The following is a 17714-nucleotide window of genomic DNA, read 5'->3' as shown; positions in this document are numbered from 1 at the left end:
TTCGAACGCGCTGCATATACATTCTTGTCAGGCCTGCGTCTCGTCGCGTCCGCGTACGCTTCTGCATCGTTCTGCATTTCAGCTTACTCTACTCTCGGTTACGGGGGAGGCAGAGATTTTTATCTCTCCAGTCTGCCCGCTATCCCTCTATTTCCGCTGCCCCAGGTGAGGTGCTTCCCGTAGACTCTACTCAAATGCATAAATTGTGATAGCAAAGCCGATCTAAATCATATGATCTGGAACTGCCCGCAGTCCCTACCCGCGAGTCACTTCATTACCGACTCCTATAATTGGAAGGCTGTAATGCTCTTCCCCGACCCGGCGTCAAAGATCAAGATCCTCCAGTTGGCTGAAGACGACGCCGCTGCCAGAGGGATAGCGGCCGTCGTTTAAGCGAGGGGCGACTTCGAGTCGCTCCTTTGTATCCGCTGGTAATAAAGTTTCACCGCCAACACCACCCGTAGTGATAGTAGGTGCCGGGGCTAGCAAAAATCTTTTCCTTCCATTTTAATTATTTTGAATAAACCACTACTACTACTACTACTAACCCACCGCTCAATGTGTCGAATCTCTCGTTCGCAGACATCAAACTACCGCATAAAGGACGCTTTTACAAACTTGGCGTTCTGCAGTGATAATTTACCTGATCAAGGTTTGTTACGGGCTGGGAGAGGCTGTAGTAGCAAAATTATTTCCATTTCAAGCAAACTATGGAGCCAATTACGTGTGTTAATAAGTGCTTCACCAGGGAACGTTTTACTGCTGCTCTGGTACCACCTAGAGTCAACGGAAAAGTATGTAGTGACTGCAAACTCAGGTCGGTCGAAGACGCGTGCGAAGCGATAGATCGTTACAGCCGCGTCCCAAGCCCTGTAGGTGTCAAGGCTGGGACGTAATTATCATCATTTGTAGTGTATTATGCCAGAAGCCTCAAAGCGTGTCATTGAAAGGGGAACGCTTGGGAGGGTCAATCAAGGGGGAGGGGGGTATCTGTTAGAGCCAGCGTCTCTGTTTCTGCGGACGCGCTGGTTGCGACCTGCGTCTGTTCTTTCACTCTTTCCTCTCATATCTTTCAACTCCTCCATCTGCACGTGGCAGCGGTTGTGGCTCAGCTCGAGCCAGTCGGCAGGGCCGTGCAATTTCTTTTTCCTCTTTTCAGTCAAAGAGCATGCGTTTCACATAGCACTTACTTCAAGGCGAAGAGAACGGGATCGCTATCTGTAAGCATGGACGAGACGAGTCAGTCGCGGGATCGCAACGAGTTTTCACGGCGCCTAAATTCCCTGAGACCAGTTCAAAGCCAGCCTACGTTAAATTCCGACGATAGGAACAAGCTAAGCCAGCGGGAAGAGGAGCTCCTTGAGCGTGTACGCGTCGAAGAATGCGTGGTGGCCCTGACAACGGTTCAACTGCAGCGTCAGCTCTTCCTCACAGCCATCAATGCAGCAAGATCTCAAAGTGCCGTCATACTTGCGGAGCGTATATTCGAGGATGACGATTTTGTCGCCTCGTTGAAGGCTTTGCTGCCGGTCAATGTCCGTGTCTTGCACTCTGCGACGTGCTGCAGAGACAGCTTAGACGGCGTGTACGTAATGAAACCTGACCTCTTCGCGACTTGCCTGGATGACGGAATTCCGTGGACAAGTGACACACCCCTCGTAATTCTCCGGGACTTCTATCACTATCTGGACCCGAGTCATCCATATCGCAAGATCATTGCCTGGTTTCAAGAGAGTCGGCAGCGAAACGCGTACTCTACAACAAGGCTTCTAGCGGTAGTGGAGAACCTGGACGTCTGCGGCATCGACGCTCTTGAATCGGAACTCAAAAGACTGCGGACGCCGTTGAACCTGACATGCTACCTCGGAATGCCTGCGAGGCCTTACGCAAAGGATGTCGCCATCAAGGTCCGCCTCGTTCGTCTGCGTCACCACTCTCTGGACACAGGCAAGTTTCCCTGGCTCGACAAACGCAAAGTGCAGGCTGTCGGTGCAACACTACGAGAGTGTGGCATCATGACCGCGCGCCGCCAAGCCCAGAAGATAGTCGCTGGCAGGCCGCCGGAAGAACTGCGAGATTTCTTGTCGCAGTTCAAGAGACTGCGGATTAAGGCCAAGGCTAAGGCTGTCGTAGAGTGCGTGCAAGGCCGGTCGGTCGCTATAGTGTCTACTGTAGCTTCTCAGATCGCGCTGAAACACGGCATCCGCGCTCAGCGGTCTGTGCCGCTCATTGCCGATCCCAGACACGCTCCTATCGACTCTCCTGCCATCCTTGTGGCCACCATGGCGGACGTGCCTACTCTGGTACGTTACTTCTGGGACGCAGTGCTGCTTTGCGATGTCCCTGCCGGTGTTGACTGCGATGAACTGTTCAGGAACGCCCACCGTAAGATTGCACTGGCTACCGAACCCGAGTGGATGAGTTGGAAGGAAGCTCTGAAGCTTTGCGATGACCTAGAGGAGGTTATTCGGCGAGTGAATGGTTAAGACCGTGAAATAAATCTGGATACACCCGTTTTCTTTCTCCATATTTTATTTGACACGTCGGATTATGCAGTTGTCTTGCTTGGCTTAGTATCCAGTTCTTTGACTGGCATAAGCTGCGGCACATCTGTAGCATTCGTGACACATGAAGGTGGGAAATAAGATAGTTATAGAGGTTGACTGCTTAGAGTCAAACTTGTACTTGACAGGTGTAGGTGAACCCATGGATACTGTCGTGTGGGGATATTTACTGCGCAAACTTTATTTCACGAAGCTCACTATGTGACATCTATGTGCAAGTTTGCGTAGACCTGGCAATGAGAGATGTGCGCTATCGGTATGGATAGCGCGGCCTGCACGTTTCGGTTCCTGTAGGTACACTGAGCGAACCGTGCCCTCGAACGCAGTCTCTGCGTCCTATTGCACTATTCCATGCATGCTTAATAGACAGTTTTAGTATAGCGTTTGCGTTTTTTGCGTACGCAACACGCAAGATGTTTGCGTACGCTAAATTCAAAGCGCGAACAACACTTTTACGTGAGCGTTTGCGGACCGTTCCGCAATAGCCGCTAAGTAGACATACAACATCCAAGTTCAGCCCCGTTTGGGTAGTACCTAGCGCCACCACACGTCGAAAAAAAAATTGAGGTCGTTTTGATCCAAGTGCTAAAAATGGCCGTTGCCATGACGACAGTGTACACAACATGTCGTTAGGCTTACGGGCTTGAAAACAGACTGCTATCTCAAAAGTACCGGCAAGTTATCGCACATAGCATTGCGTCCCAGTGAAACGACAGAAAGCGGAAGCGAATACCAGCATTTATTGCCAGTTGAGCGCCGAATAACTCAATGACGAGGTATTTTAGAATCGAAGCGGGCAAACAGGGCGCCGCCATGTTGTCTCCGCAAGCCCCGCAAAGACCCTACGCTATTTCCAGAAAATTGCGTGCGTACGCTAAACGCTAAGCTTCTTTTAGCGTTCTGCGCATGCGCATTCTACATGCGCTATTTTATTGCGTACGCAAAGGTTTTGCGTACGCTATACTAAAACTGTCTAATTCCTGCGCGCGTTAAAATGAATATATTTGCCAGCAATATTAACTGTGAGAACCACAAGCGTTCTTTTTAGCACCCTTACTTTCTCGATGCTACGGTGAAAGCTGGCGCCCATAAAGGTGATCACCAAAATCGGGTCGCAGGACGATAAATTGCATGGACTTACATCATCTTGTGCACCCCCCCCCCCCCCAAGAAAAAAAAAATTCGTTCTTGAGGAAAGGAAATGGCGCAGTAATTCTCTCACATCTCGGTGGACACCCGAACCGCACCGTAAGGAAGGGGATAAAGGAAGTAGTGAAGGAAGAAAGAAAGGAAGTGGTGCCCTAGTGGAGGTCTCGGGGATAAATTTCGACCACCTGGGGATCTTTAACAGCTGACATCGCACAGCACACGAGCGCCTCAGTGACGGGGTGTTCCTTGGCGTGGATAAATATTATATATGTACCATTAGTTTGCAGCACAGCGATAGAGAAATGGGTCTACAGTACACAGGAATAGAGCTATCCCCAGATTTAAATATTGGCACAATGTGGGCAGTTCTGCAATTATCTGGATCGCAGCTATTGTTCAGCGATTTCTTGAAATAATAGCCACAGCAGGAATGGCGACACGTAATACATGTAAGCTTTCTCCTGGCCTAATGATCCACCGCGGTGGCTCAGTGGTTATGGCGCTCGGCTGCTGACCCGAAAGACGTGGGTTCAATCCCGGCCGCGGCGGTTGAATTTAGATGGAGGCGAAATTCTACAGGCCCGTGTTCTGTGCGATATCAGTGCATGTTAAAGGACCCCAGGTGGTCGAAATTTCCACAGCCCTCCACTACGGCGTCCCTCATATCCCGAGTCGCTTTAAGACATTAAACCCCTCGTTCACAGCTTCTCTCTGACTGGGATAAATTTCGCTCATACTTGGCAGCTTATTCTACCGAACCCCGTACTGTCACCAACTGGACAGACCGTCTCATGGAGGCCATCCAGGCGAACAGCAAACGCATTAAAATTACCCCTACGGCACCGCAGGTTGATCTACATCTGGCTCACCTATGGGAGGCCCGACAGGGACTTCTCAAGCGCTGGCGTCATCAGCGACGCAATCGTAAACTAAGACTCCGTATAGCGGCTCTCAATCGTGAGGCAGAAGAATACGCGAACACGCTTGCCCGCGCACACTGGGCAACATTTTCTAAGGACTTCAAGGGTGCTTGAAGCACTAAACACACGTGGCCCCTCTTACGCGCTTGAATGCTCCCCGAGCAAATCGGAATTTGTGCACATACGCCCCAACTCGAAGTGCACAACCAAAATTGCCCTTTCCCTACTTAGCGGACCGATACCTGAACACGAGGAGATCCGGGTACTGGGGCTTTTCATTCATCATAGGCGCAAGATAGACACTACCCTAAACAAGCTACGTAAGGTGGGGGACCAGGTGGGTCGGATGCTCCGCCGGGTGTCCAATAAAAGGGAGGGACTACGATGCAAAGATGCCCTGCGGCTGGCCAATGCATTCGTGACCAGCCGGATTTTATATTCGGCTCCCTACCTCCACCTACGCAAATGCGATGAGAATGCCTTAGAAGTAGTTCTCCGCAAGATTTATAAGAGAGTGCTCGACCTCCCCATAACGACGTCCAACAAGCGTCTCCTCGGTCTGGGGATGACCAACACCTTTGGGGAGTTACGAGAAGCTCATCTTAACAATCAATACTTGCGCCTAAGCAAAACACCTGCGGGGAGCCGCCTTCTGACCCGCTTACAGATATCCTACGCAACACATACAGAAGAACGGGTCCGCATCCCTGAAGCCTGGCGCTTTGCACTCCAGGTGCGACCCCTTCCGAAGAACATGACTGCAGACACCCATGATGGTCGCCGTCTCGCGCGGGCGGAGGCTATTTCTCAACAATATGGCCATAAGCCAGGTGTCTTCTATGTGGATGCGGCCGGCCCACACCATGGGGGTTGGTACACGGCGGCCGTCATCCACCAAAACACTACAGTTCAGGGCCTTACTTTCCGTGCCCCAAACATTACATTTGCGGAAGAGATCGCCATTGCACTGGCCGCCGCAGATCCAGAGTCCCGAGTCATTATTACGGACTCCAGGGGCGCCTGCCGCAATATTGAGCAAGGGTATATTCCAGACCGTGCTTTCAAAATTCTCCACGCATGCGAATACACAGGGTTTCCGACCCATCGTACCATCGTGTGGGCTCCGGCTCATGCGGGTCTTGAGGGGAACGAGGCAGCCGACGCTGCCGCCCGCGCGCTTACTCACCGGGCGTCGCCTCATCCGCAGCCTGATCCGGAATTCAATTTCCATCCGGCCATCACCTTTAAAGAGATCACCTCTCTTTATCAAAACTTCCATGGCCTCTATCCCCCTCCCTGTAAAGGCCCCACCAGGGTGGAGGAGCGCTGGCTTCTCCGCCTCTATACCAATACTGTACTGTGCCCGGCAGTACTTAAGCACTTCAATTCTTCTTTCTCGGGCGCGTGCCCACACTGTGAGGAGGAGTTTTCGGACACCTACCACATGGTGTGGGCATGCCCTTCCAATCCTGCCTACCCACCCCACCTCCACCCCACTCGAGAGGACTGGGAAGCTGCCCTGCGCGGCTGCTCCGAACTCCATGCCCAACAGGCATTGGTAGCTAGAGCCCGGGCCGCTGCGGAAGCTACAGGGATCCCGGACTATGGATCCCTCCTAGTGTTTGTAAGGGGCGGGCCCTTCCGGTTCGCCCCATCGACCTCTCACTGTAAATAGAAATAAAAGTTTTCCTCCTCCTCCTCCTCTCTTAGATCCAACAAACACTAAATCTCAGACGCAAAAGTAAACACACAACGTCTAATACAACTAGAGCTCCAAAAGGGCACCGACGTAATTGGCCAACTACGGGACACTTACATACCCGCATCTCTTCAGTCAGCAGATCCACTCAATCTACCTCCACCTAACCCAGAACTTGATGCCGATGTCACCTTAAACGAAGTCCGCCGGGCACAGTTTAGTAATCGCCGCTCTACGGCGCCGGGGCCGGATGGCATAACGTACAAGGCACTACTCAATCTGGACGATGTCTCCCTCCAGGAACTCACGGAGCTCTTTAATAACCACCGGCAAGCTGGGACGCTCCCATCAGCCTGGACCCATGCCAGCACGTGATTTATACCCACACCGGGCAAACTCCTCACCCTTCAAAATTTGCGCCCCATCTCCTTAACGAGCTGTGTCGGCAAGCTCTTCGAGCGTGTCATTCTCAATCGCCTTCCTAGAAACAACAGGCTTTCTCTCCAACGTTCAATTCGGCTTCCGCCCAAACATCTCGGCGCAAGACGTACTTCTCGCCCTTAAAGAGTCCCTCTTTTAAAGTAAGCGCCATACAGCCGCTACGCGAGCCATACTGGCGCTGGATATTCATAAGGCATTCGACACAATAAGCCATAACCATATCCTCACGGCATTAGCCACCACGGGATGCGGCACCCGCATATGGCAATATATTCGGGCCTTACTGCAGGGACGCACGGCAGAACTCCACCTTGAGGATATCGCCTCCCAGCCTTTGACTTGCCTAACCGGGGAACCCCACAAGGGGCGGTACTATCACCTGTACTTTTGAAGCGAAAAGCTTCACTACGCTAGTCAGCACCGCATGTCGGAGCACGAGTGACGTCACGCACGGCACAGGCTACTGCGCATGTGCGCCGCCGCTTCTCCTCCTCGCCACCGTTTCACCTTTCGCCGCAGCCGCGCGCAGTGCCCATCTGAAAGGAGCGGTATATCAGGCGCGCTTGCCCATAGTAGCTATGGAAAGGAAAATGATAGGTGTAACGTTAAGAGTTCGGAATAGGGCGGAGTGGGTGAGGGAGCAAACGCGGGTTAATGACATCTTAGTTGAAATTAAGAGGAAGAAATGAGCTTGGGCAGGGCATGTAATGCGAAGAGAAGATAACCGCTGGTCCTTAAGGGTAGCGGAGTGGATTCCAAGATAAGGCAAGTGTAGCAGGGGACGGCAGGAAGTTAGGTGGGCGGATGAGATTAAGAAGTTTGCGGGGATACAGTGGCGGCAACTGACAAAGGACAGGGTTAATTGGAGAGACGTGGGAGAGGCCTTTACCCTGCAGTGGGTGTAGTCAGGCTGATGATGATGATGATGATGATTATGCTGATGCCCATAGTACAGGCGCACGCTGCCGCGCGCTATGCGTCATCGTTTGATGTTCGCCGCAAGCGCGTGTTTATCGTGGAGGCCGGCTGGAAAGCAATAGCTTCTGCCAGGCGGTGGATTGATAAAAGACGGGAAGCGCTTTCTCTCGTTCTAGCCGAGACTGGGCGAATGACGCGGCGCGATTTTACTGCACAAGGCAGATGTATAGCATAACTATAAGCTAACCAAAATATAACTACAAGTTAAACCGTAAGCATAACCATAGGTTAAATCATAAGCATAACCATCAGTTAAACCATAAGCATATCCATAAGTTAAACCGTAAGCGTATCCATAGGCTAAATCATAAAGCATAACGATAAGCTAAACAGTAAGCATATCCATAGGCTATATTATAAAGCATAACCATAAGCTACACCATAAGCATCGCCGCAGCTTTTCGCTTCGAGATATCCAGGCTTATCCTTAGCTAAGCCCCAGCCGATTTTTTAACATTGGCCTTGCACCACTGGCAAAGGCCCTTGCTGCTATCACAGGGCTCCACACAGCCATATACGCAGATGATATAACTCTCTGGACACAATTAGCCACCACACAATTAGCAAACACTCTCCGTTGCTCTCCAAATATATCGGAACTCCTGCAGCTGAAACCCCTCCCCAGTGACCCCCCAATTGAACTCCACATATACGGGACTCAGATGAAAATTCTCGCCCTTCTCATTAACAACACACTCGATGCAACCGCCACCCTTAAGCTCTTGCAAAGGCCGACAAAACAGGTCGCTGCACTAATCAGGCGGGTGGCAGTACGCAATCATGGGCTGTCTGAACGTGAGACCCTCAATATGACAAATGCATTAATCATTAGCCGCATTACATACCACCTCCCATACCACATACTCACTCAGCGCCAAACACAACAGGCAGACATCCTAATACGCACGGCTTCCACCTCCGCCCAACGTCTTCCACGGACAGTTAGCACGAAACGTCTCCTGGCCACTGGTACCCACAATACAGTGATCGAATTAATAGAGGCTCAACGCACCAACCAATTACTCCGTCTGAGTCGCACGGAAACAAGACAAAGCCTACTGCGACATCTACATCTCAATCCACCCATTCCCACCACCCCAACAAGTCCTACACCTTACATGATGTCTCTGCGCAAGCATATATCAGAAGTCCCTACCACGCAATATGAGCGCTAGCCTCCATCAGGGTAGACGGCAGGCTCGAGCTAGCTATTACACCAAAACTTACAGCAATCGCTCCGATAACCTTTATGTCGACGCCGCATAAAATTATAAAGTAGGGTTTTTCACGACAGTCGCAGCCTATGAAGACGGCATTGTGGGGGCCGCCGCCACTATCCGAACTAATTCGCCTGCAGAGGCGGAATGAGCCGCCATAGCACTGGCGCTGGCCTACTCCACGATTGACAAAAACATAACCGAAATTTGCACAGATTCTCAGGCCGCGTACCGCCACTACCTAAAGGGCGTGGCGACGCTGGCAACACACCGTATTCTTGCCATGGCCACCTCTCTCGACCGAAAGGTTACTCTGTCGTGGGTACCTGGGCATGCCTCGATCCCCGATAATGAGCGCGTTCATGCGCTTGCCCGAGTACTCTCCTCTCTGACCCCGGAGGATCAGGCACCCAACCCTGGGCAAAAGGCCCCATCGGTCCTCTCTACATATCATCAAATTACCACATTCTACAAACTCAGCCGCATGACACTGCCACCACCCCACAGTACCTTGTCGCCCTCATCCAGCGCCACATGACGACAATTACAGACAGGCTGTTTTATTTCCCCCCACCGTCTCTCATGCTTTCACCCCACCTTTCCTCCTGATTGTACCACCTGTGGCGTGCCCAGATCAACACTTTTACACTACCTTTGGGAATGTGCTTCCCCAAAGGCAGTACCCCTCATCCCCAATCCCACTCATTCTTCCTGGGACGCTGCTTTAAGGACCGCTCAGCCCGTCGGCCAGAAACGGCTGGTGGATCGGGCTTTACGTGAAGCACAAGCCCGTGGACTCCTGGACCGGTAGGGGACCGCCTTGGAAGATTTTTTTTTCTAATAAAAGTTGCTTTCATCCATCCATCTCCCATAAACCATAAACCATCCTGGCCTTATTATCAGCTTCTCTGCGGTTCATTTGTGCGCTCAAATGCGTTCGTTTGGATTTTATGGTGCGTAAGCACCCAACGCTATTAGACGCCAAACACAGACAAAATTGGTGACATGCTTGAAAAAAAAATGTAGAGCTACTTTGTAACTTTAAAACTTATCCAGTGACTCTAGAAAAAATGGACCCCTCCCTCACGCAGCCCGGAATTCGCTGCCATGGTGTTCTTTCCGCACGGCTGCCTTTGTGCATATGCAGTCAAATGAAACAATTATGATTTAAAAGCTTCGCCCATTTCAGTCATCTCACGCGCACCTCCCGATGGTTGTTGAAAAGGAAACAAAGATGCGCGCACTGCATCTTGTTGAATATTTATTTACTTCGTTTTCACAAAACGACCCTCACCGTCGCGTAGCTCAAAACTGCGTTGAAAATCATCGCTAATGATTGAAAAATCATTACATCTTGAGGGGTAAAAATGCAAGCGAGAAGCAACTTACCTCAACCGCAGCCAACGATTTTGGGGGAGGCCCAGTATATTCCGGTACAAAACATATTTTTAGTATCGATACAGCAGGCATAAAAGCGAAAAAAAAAATTACCGACGATTACGTTACTTCCTAATGCGAAATTTGAGCGCAGCAAATAAGCTGTTTCACCTTTTCGATAGATTGAGGCAAAGAAATCGAGCAACACATGTATACGCTATCACAGAATTTTTTTTTTATTTTTCACACGTATTCGCAATTTCGGCTCGGGCGGTGCACATATACAGATCCGCCGCCACCGATCTGGCTCTCTGATTGCCACCGCACAGGGGTTGCATTGGAGGAGGAGCGAAGAAAGAAATTAAGTTCGAGCCGGCGCTTTGACAACCGGAGACTCGCAGGAAGAGGGGGGAGGGGGGCGGCGTGTACACCCAGCGGCAAACGATGGGGGCAGAAGCGCGCGCAGCAAGCGGACAACACGATAAAGGGAGGAGGGAAGAGATAGCAGCGACTGACTGATGCCGCTGACGCCGATAGCGCTGGGGGATGAAAGGGGGGCGGAGCTGGTTACGAGGCCGACGACAACGCCGACGCCGACGACGACGCGAAACCCAGGAACGGACGCCAAAGAGCTGCGCTCTAAAATGGCTGAGGCTTAGCTAAGGTTAAGCCTAGTCAGATGCGAAGCATATTGATGGCTAGGCTTGGTAAAGTTCCTCGCTTTGTTCTTCAGTTGTTGTAGAACGTTGTCGCCGAACCGCATATTGAGCACGCCGCTTAGCCAGACGTTCATCCCGCTCTTCATCGGTCTCTGTGGCACGCTGAAGCTTTCGCTTCTCGTTCAAATCAGCCCTGCTTCTGTTTAGAAAAATTTTATTTACATATGTACACATGCCAAGGTTACCAGGAATAGTGACATTTTCAAGAACACATGACAATAAGCATGTAAGGCGAGCCAATTAAACAGCTACCATAAACATCTCTAACTAATATGAATTGCTCGTGGGCGATGCAAAACAGAATAGAATACCTATTGACACAAGGGTGAAAAGGCAATAATTTGACATTGAAATATTTAAAAAGACACCTTAGCGCCAGTTTGGCCTAAAAACCAGGACAAGACGACTATTATTCACAGAAATGAATGGGCATGACCATTGCCGGAGGAACTCTTCCTCACCCAAGAAAAAGAGTTCCTCGGACAAAAAACTGATGAGCTCCCGTCGGAGACGGCCGAGAATCGGCCACACAGCGCGGTGTCGAAAGCCACCAGCGACCGCGGCGCATCGACTGCGCCATAAACTAAAAAGACCCGCAACAATTAACAGGCGAGCAAAACGGCCGCTGGGGAATCGGCCGCGGGAGACGAAGTACGAAATGCCCTGCCCACGGAATCCCGCATGAACCGCGCGCCAAAAGACACGCGCTACCACGCAGGTGACTGTAGCGTGGCGATTAGATTCCGGGAGTGGGCAATTCGGACAGATACTGGAGCGTAAAACACCCCATCGCTCTAACCGATCACAAGTAGGGAGCACTGCCCAGCCAAGTTTCCAGACAAAGTCGCGTAGATGGTCTGGGAGAGGTGTCGACGCTAAGCGCGCCCACTGAACGCGGCGCATAAGTGAGCGGCGAGCCGCCGGCACAACAGGCAACAATAGCGAGCCCATAATGTCCACCACACGGTCTGCGACGATGTTGACATCAGGTGCTACTGCTGTTACATGCCTGTAAAAGGCCACCGACGAGGCATAGAAAGCGGAAGGTTGCTCTGACTGAGGTCCATGATTAACAGGGGCCGCGGGATCCAAAAAGCGCAAAGAAGGGCCCAAAAAGTACCGAGTCAGGGTTCGCGCCGGAGACGCGTTTCCTAGCAGAATACGCAAAATACCCTTTAAAGCTAACAGCGAGGACGTAACAGACAAATTTGGAAAGGCAAAACCTCCTCTCTCCCGTGGTTGTCCAAGAACAGCCCGAGCCACAAGCTCGGTACCGCCTGACCAAAAAAAAAGAAAAACCTGTAGTCTGCACCCGCCTTATGACACGGAGGGGTGGTTTAACAGTATAGCAAAGGTACCAGAAGGCACCGAGAATGACTGACTGAACCAGGTAGCGCCTCTCAAGCAGAGGCAGGTCGAATGTCTGCGCCCTTCGCACACGAGCTGTAATGTCGTTGACGACCGAAGACCACACACCATCCCATATTCCAGCACAGTCGTAGGTCACACCTAAAATGCGCATCTGCGCGCACCACTGCAAATGTATTGCAGATGAAATACGAGTCTGGGTAGACCCCACAAAAAAGTAACAACTCTTCGAGTAATTAAGAGCAGCTCCAGACAAGGAGGCGTACTCACGAAAAACATTTAGAGTTGACCCTGCTTCTAGGCGGCATGCCAACACCTGGCCGCCTCGTAAGTGCCCGGAGAGCGAGGCAAGCTCAGCTTTATACCGCTGCTGTAGCGTCACGTGGTCAGCTGCAGCGCCTCTGATGTGGAGCCTCCACCGCCGCGGCCGACCGCGCGAGCCGGCAGCCCATCTCTCCTCTGCTGTGACGTCATGTTGTCACGTGGTCAGCCGCCGCGCCTCTGATGTGGGGCGCACCGCCCGCAGCCCATCTCTCCTCTGCTGTGACGTCATGTTGTCACGTGGTGTCACGTGGTCACGCTAATGGTCAATGGTAGCTCCACCACCGCGCTCGACGGGCTGTAGTGTAGCTCTAGTAATATGCTTCGCATAAAACCGAGCGTGTATCTGTTGGGGACATAGCAGACGAGTGCTTCGGTCTGTTGCGACCATCCCTGGTGCTTAAACATGCGCCGGAGTCGCAAACAGCAAAAGCGCGATTCTGCACGCGACGTTTATCAAAATACGGCCGCCACGTCCAGAATGCGATCCTGATAGCTCGCGCCCAGCAGCCGAGCTCGGTAGCCAACTGAACCACGGCGGCAGGTATGCTCGTACGTCTTAAGTCACAGCAATTCAACAAACAATGCACCAGAGCATGTGAATTCATGCCCTCTGCGCATTAGCCCCTGCATATTGTTGTGTAATTATTATAAAAAATGACTTTAGTACAGCGCATTCCTCGAACCTTGAATTACACATCACTGCTTACGATTGTTTAATGTTTAACAGCTGGCTTCTCGGCGGAAGTATTGTTAGCTTGGTGTCAGAAATGGTACAACAGTGGTTTCTCTCATTGGCGCTAGATGGTGGTTTGCCCACCATGGCGTGCGTTCACCTGCGCCTTTGCACGCATACTTACCTGGTGTCGGGTCACCGGCGATCATTCAGGTCGGGGCCCCGTGTTGAGGCCTTCCATTGCACTGCTGTTGGCTGAAGCACGCCACTACCCCTAATCGGGGCAGATGGGACATGCAATTTTTGGTAGTGGGGCTTGGCGTACGCGCCGGCCCCTGCTACGACAAAATCGAAAAAGAGATTTAGTAGCGTAGCGAATATTCATTTTCCATGTCTAATGTTAAACAACCACGGGTTTAGTGACACTGGTTTTGTGAAACGGAGAAGCTTAAACCGGAGGCCTGTGTGGAGCGCAAGGTCCACTCCGAAAGGGAAAGGTAGACATCGCGGGGCTGTAACTGCAGAATGGCCCGAAGGGATGGCGGCCGTGCTGGTGTTGTGAGCATCTCAGCAGGATGTGCTCATGTCGGAAAGGTGACATTTCGAAAACGCCTGATGACCGCAGTTTGGACTTTCGTGACGTCTCTTTGTGGAGGAGGATGAACAGAGACAGGGGAGAGAGAGAGAGAAAACTTTATTTACACAGGAATTCGGGGCACGCCCCAGGGTCCCCGCACGACCCCACTGCACTTCAGTGTTTATGTTCCGAAGGTCCATAACACTGGCAGCACGGCCGGTGGCGATGGCCTGCACGGCCGGGTCCTCCGAGTGCAGCAGGGTCTCCCAGTCCTCCCAGGTCTTGTTCTCCACTTGATTTCTCTTTTCTTGGCTTCATTGCAGAAGTCATCTACGGGCGATGAGGGCCTTTGTCCTGAGCCCGCCTTGGGTAATGCATACGGGCGGCAAGGTGAGCCTCGTACTTAGTACCCCGGAATAAGGAGGCCCCTCGGGGTCAAGTGAAACTTCGTAGGTGACCTCGTGCGAGCTCGGGTCCAGCGTGAATGGCGACATCAACAACAGCCGAATGTTATGCGATTTGTCTGAGGCCGTCCAGCAGAGAAGGTTTGAAGCAGCGCGTATTTAATCTGGTTGCGGTGCTCTACTAACGTGGGAAATGTTAGGTGGAGATTCTTTTAACGTGCAACTTTAGGAGGCATCAGCGGGTACACACCAAAGAACGCCCAATTTAGTGCAGTCATTGCAGCAAGAGCTTCACAATAAAGACTACGCTGACTAGACACACTCGCATCCACACACGCGAGAAACCATACCGATGTATGCAGTGCAACAAAAGCTTTACAAGAACAGCCAACCTGCATTGTGCACTCGCATTCACACAGGCGAAAATCCATACCACCGCCAGCTGTGCCCCATGACCTTCGCACAGAAGTGTGGCCTAAATGGGCATGCGCTGTGCCACAAGAGTGAAAAACCATTGAAGTGTCATTACTACTACATGTGAATTGCTCGGAGAGAGAGAGAGAGAGAAAAAACTTTATTGCACAAGGAATTCGGGGCACGCCCCAGGGTCCCCGCACGACCCCACTGCACTTAAGTGTTTATGTTCTTAAGGTCCATAACACTGGCAGCCCGGCCGGTTGCGATGGTCTGCACGGCCGGGTCCTCCGAGCGCAACAGGGTCTCCCAGTCCTCCCCGGTCTTGTGGTTCTCTAGGTCCCGCGGGGGAGGGTCCGTCGGGCAGAGGGAAATGATGTGGAAGGAAGAGGCGAAGGATTCTGGGCATAGAGTGCATGCCGGAGTGGGGAAGGAGGGATGATAATGGGCTAGGGTAAGGGGTGAAGGACAGAACTCGGGAACATGAAGGACAAGCTCCCTCATGAAAGGTTTCCAGGCGTTGCGTACGAAACTGACGGCGCCGATTGCTCATCAGTATATATAGATAAAACAAAGGACTTCAGGAGACGCCTGAGAAAGCACCAGAACGACGTCCGAAACCTGAAAGTAACAACTAACGCCATCGCTGAGCATGTGCAAGAAACCGGCCACGAGATTAACAGGGATGAAGTTAAGATATTGACAACAGAAAAGAATACATCAGCACGGCATAATCTTATACAGACATCGCCTAACACACTAAACAGGAACGACAGAATTCTGCATCCTAGCTATGCTAAATCATTAAAAACGCTGCTGAGTGCTACAAAAGAACGGATCCATGCCCCGGTTGCTTCATAGTGAAAATATGGAGTTTGTGGGGAAGCCCGGAGCCCTCAAATGTGATGAGAGCTGCTCCGTTCTTGCCCATGGGCGTAGCGTTAATTATCTAGCACGAGTAGCACGTAAGGTTGGCCATGAGCTGTTCGCTTGTTAACCCGTTGGCACGATATATGACACTGCGGATCTGACCGATGCGAATTGTTTCGTGAGCCTGCATAGGTGTCGCCTTTCCAGAAATTAAGAGGGTCTGAAGTCCGAGAAGATGATACCTGGCATGCGTATGCGAGATGTCGACTGATTCGGATTCTTTCTTTCAGGAAGCCGTACTTCAAAAGCCTGAGAGAAAATGAATTTTTTGAAGCTCATCGGCAATGGCTCCGTGCAGCCAGCGCCCGGGGCGTGTGCCTAGTTGTCCAGGTGAGGTTAGCTTAATTATCAAAGTGTATTTCAACACTGACTGAATCGGCAGCTGTAAATTTGTTCTTTCGCCTAACAGGCTGCCAAGCATCCTCTTCAGAATGCTCATTATCAGCAAAGTAACCGATTCTGCCCAATGTGGTGACCATGGGCGCCAAGGCAGAGCCCCACGATTGAAAATGAGCATCCGCGTGCCGAACATTTATAGCTGCCTGCGAGCGGCCAAGTTGTACGCCGTGTCATTTATTCACAAAACTGGCGCTTCCTTGAGCCGTCTGGGAAGTGCCTAACCCCAACCTAGGTTTCCTAGCCAGTTTGGAAAACGGAAAAGAAGATCCCACCTGAGAAGGGTTGGTTGCAGGCATGTTTTCCATGGAAAGAACAGAGAAGGGATTGGAGACAGGTATCGCCGCAACCACTTGGATGAAATCATCATCCGTCATGCTTGCGTCGGCGTCAAGCACAGCGATAGATTGCGCGCCGCGTTATCTGTGCCGCTGCGGAATGATGTTGCCGCGGCGACTTGCCGAGGCTGCCCGGGAGCCATGTTGGCGGCATCGGCGGTAGGCGTATCCGATGTATCAGGATGGTTTCCTGGGGTAGTCTTCGGCGCGGAAGCGTTGAAACCGTTGTCCGCAGGTAGCGAGGAACACGATGGTGGTACCCCATCTATTTCTGGTAGCCTAGCCTAAAAATATCCGGACAAGAGAGCATCAAACAGCCGGAGCGATGCGAACGCGCGTTTGGTCGAGGCGGCTGCTTGCAGCGCCCCCCTCATTACAAAATGATTTTGTACAGGTATTTTCGGTCTCGGTCGGTGTGAGTGCTGAAGTGACGTCACGGTCGACGGGCAAGACTGGTCTGCCGCAATGCAGGTGGCGTCGGTGTCGCCGAGGCACTACTTATTCCTGTGAACCACTCGTTCCGGTGATGTCCCAATTACGGGAGTCACAATAACTAAAATCGAATATGCGTCGCACATTTGGGACCCGGATCAAGCATACCTTATAGATGAGTTGGAATCTTCGCGAAACCGTGCTGTTAAATTCATATCTTCGCATTATTCTCGTCATACTAGCGTCACCGCACCAAAGGCTCGCGCCGAACTTGATACGTTATCACATCGCCGCAAACTATCACGCTTGGCTCTTATTCATGAACTTTACCGTCATATTCTGCTCCATGACGATTTTTTTCAATCACCTGAATCTTTTTTTTTTCACGCCGCGACCACCCGCTGAAAGTTGAACGCATATCATGCCGCACTTCTTCTTTTGCGAACTCTTTCATAATTCGTACTATAGTCGACTGGAATAATCTTCCACAACAAATCTCTTCTGAAAGAAATCTTAACAAGTTTCAGGACCTTCTAACCCAAATGTCTGTATAGCATTGCTCATTGATTGTACCACATGCTGCATTCAGCTGTTTTGTTGTTTTGTTTTGTTCCAACGGTTATGTTAAGCCTCTAATGCACATCTGTTTTCTTTTCGTGTGAATTAAAATATATATTACAGGTTATTTTTTTGTTTTGTTTCTACTTGTGCTTTGTTCTGTGTTATGCATTGCACCTTGGTGCTTGCACATTTTTCTTTTGCATTCTTGCGTGTCAATGCTCCTCCCTATGTAA

General features: G+C 51.2%; 1 non-coding gene across 1 annotated transcript; it reads left to right on the top strand.

The window, feature by feature from the left end:
- Positions 1-13605: 13605 nt before the first annotated feature.
- On the top strand, positions 13606-13767 carry LOC149347746 (U1 spliceosomal RNA). The gene has a single exon (XR_016282597.1). It is a non-coding gene; the product is annotated as a U1 spliceosomal RNA (small nuclear RNA).
- Positions 13768-17714: the final 3947 nt, after the last annotated feature.

The sequence above is a fragment of the Amblyomma mixtum genome, chromosome 4 (genome assembly GCF_055824585.1).
Source record: "Amblyomma mixtum isolate Tamu chromosome 4, ASM5582458v1, whole genome shotgun sequence".
NCBI lineage: Eukaryota > Metazoa > Arthropoda > Arachnida > Ixodida > Ixodidae > Amblyomma > Amblyomma mixtum.
This window is presented reverse-complemented; position numbering and strand designations above follow the sequence as displayed.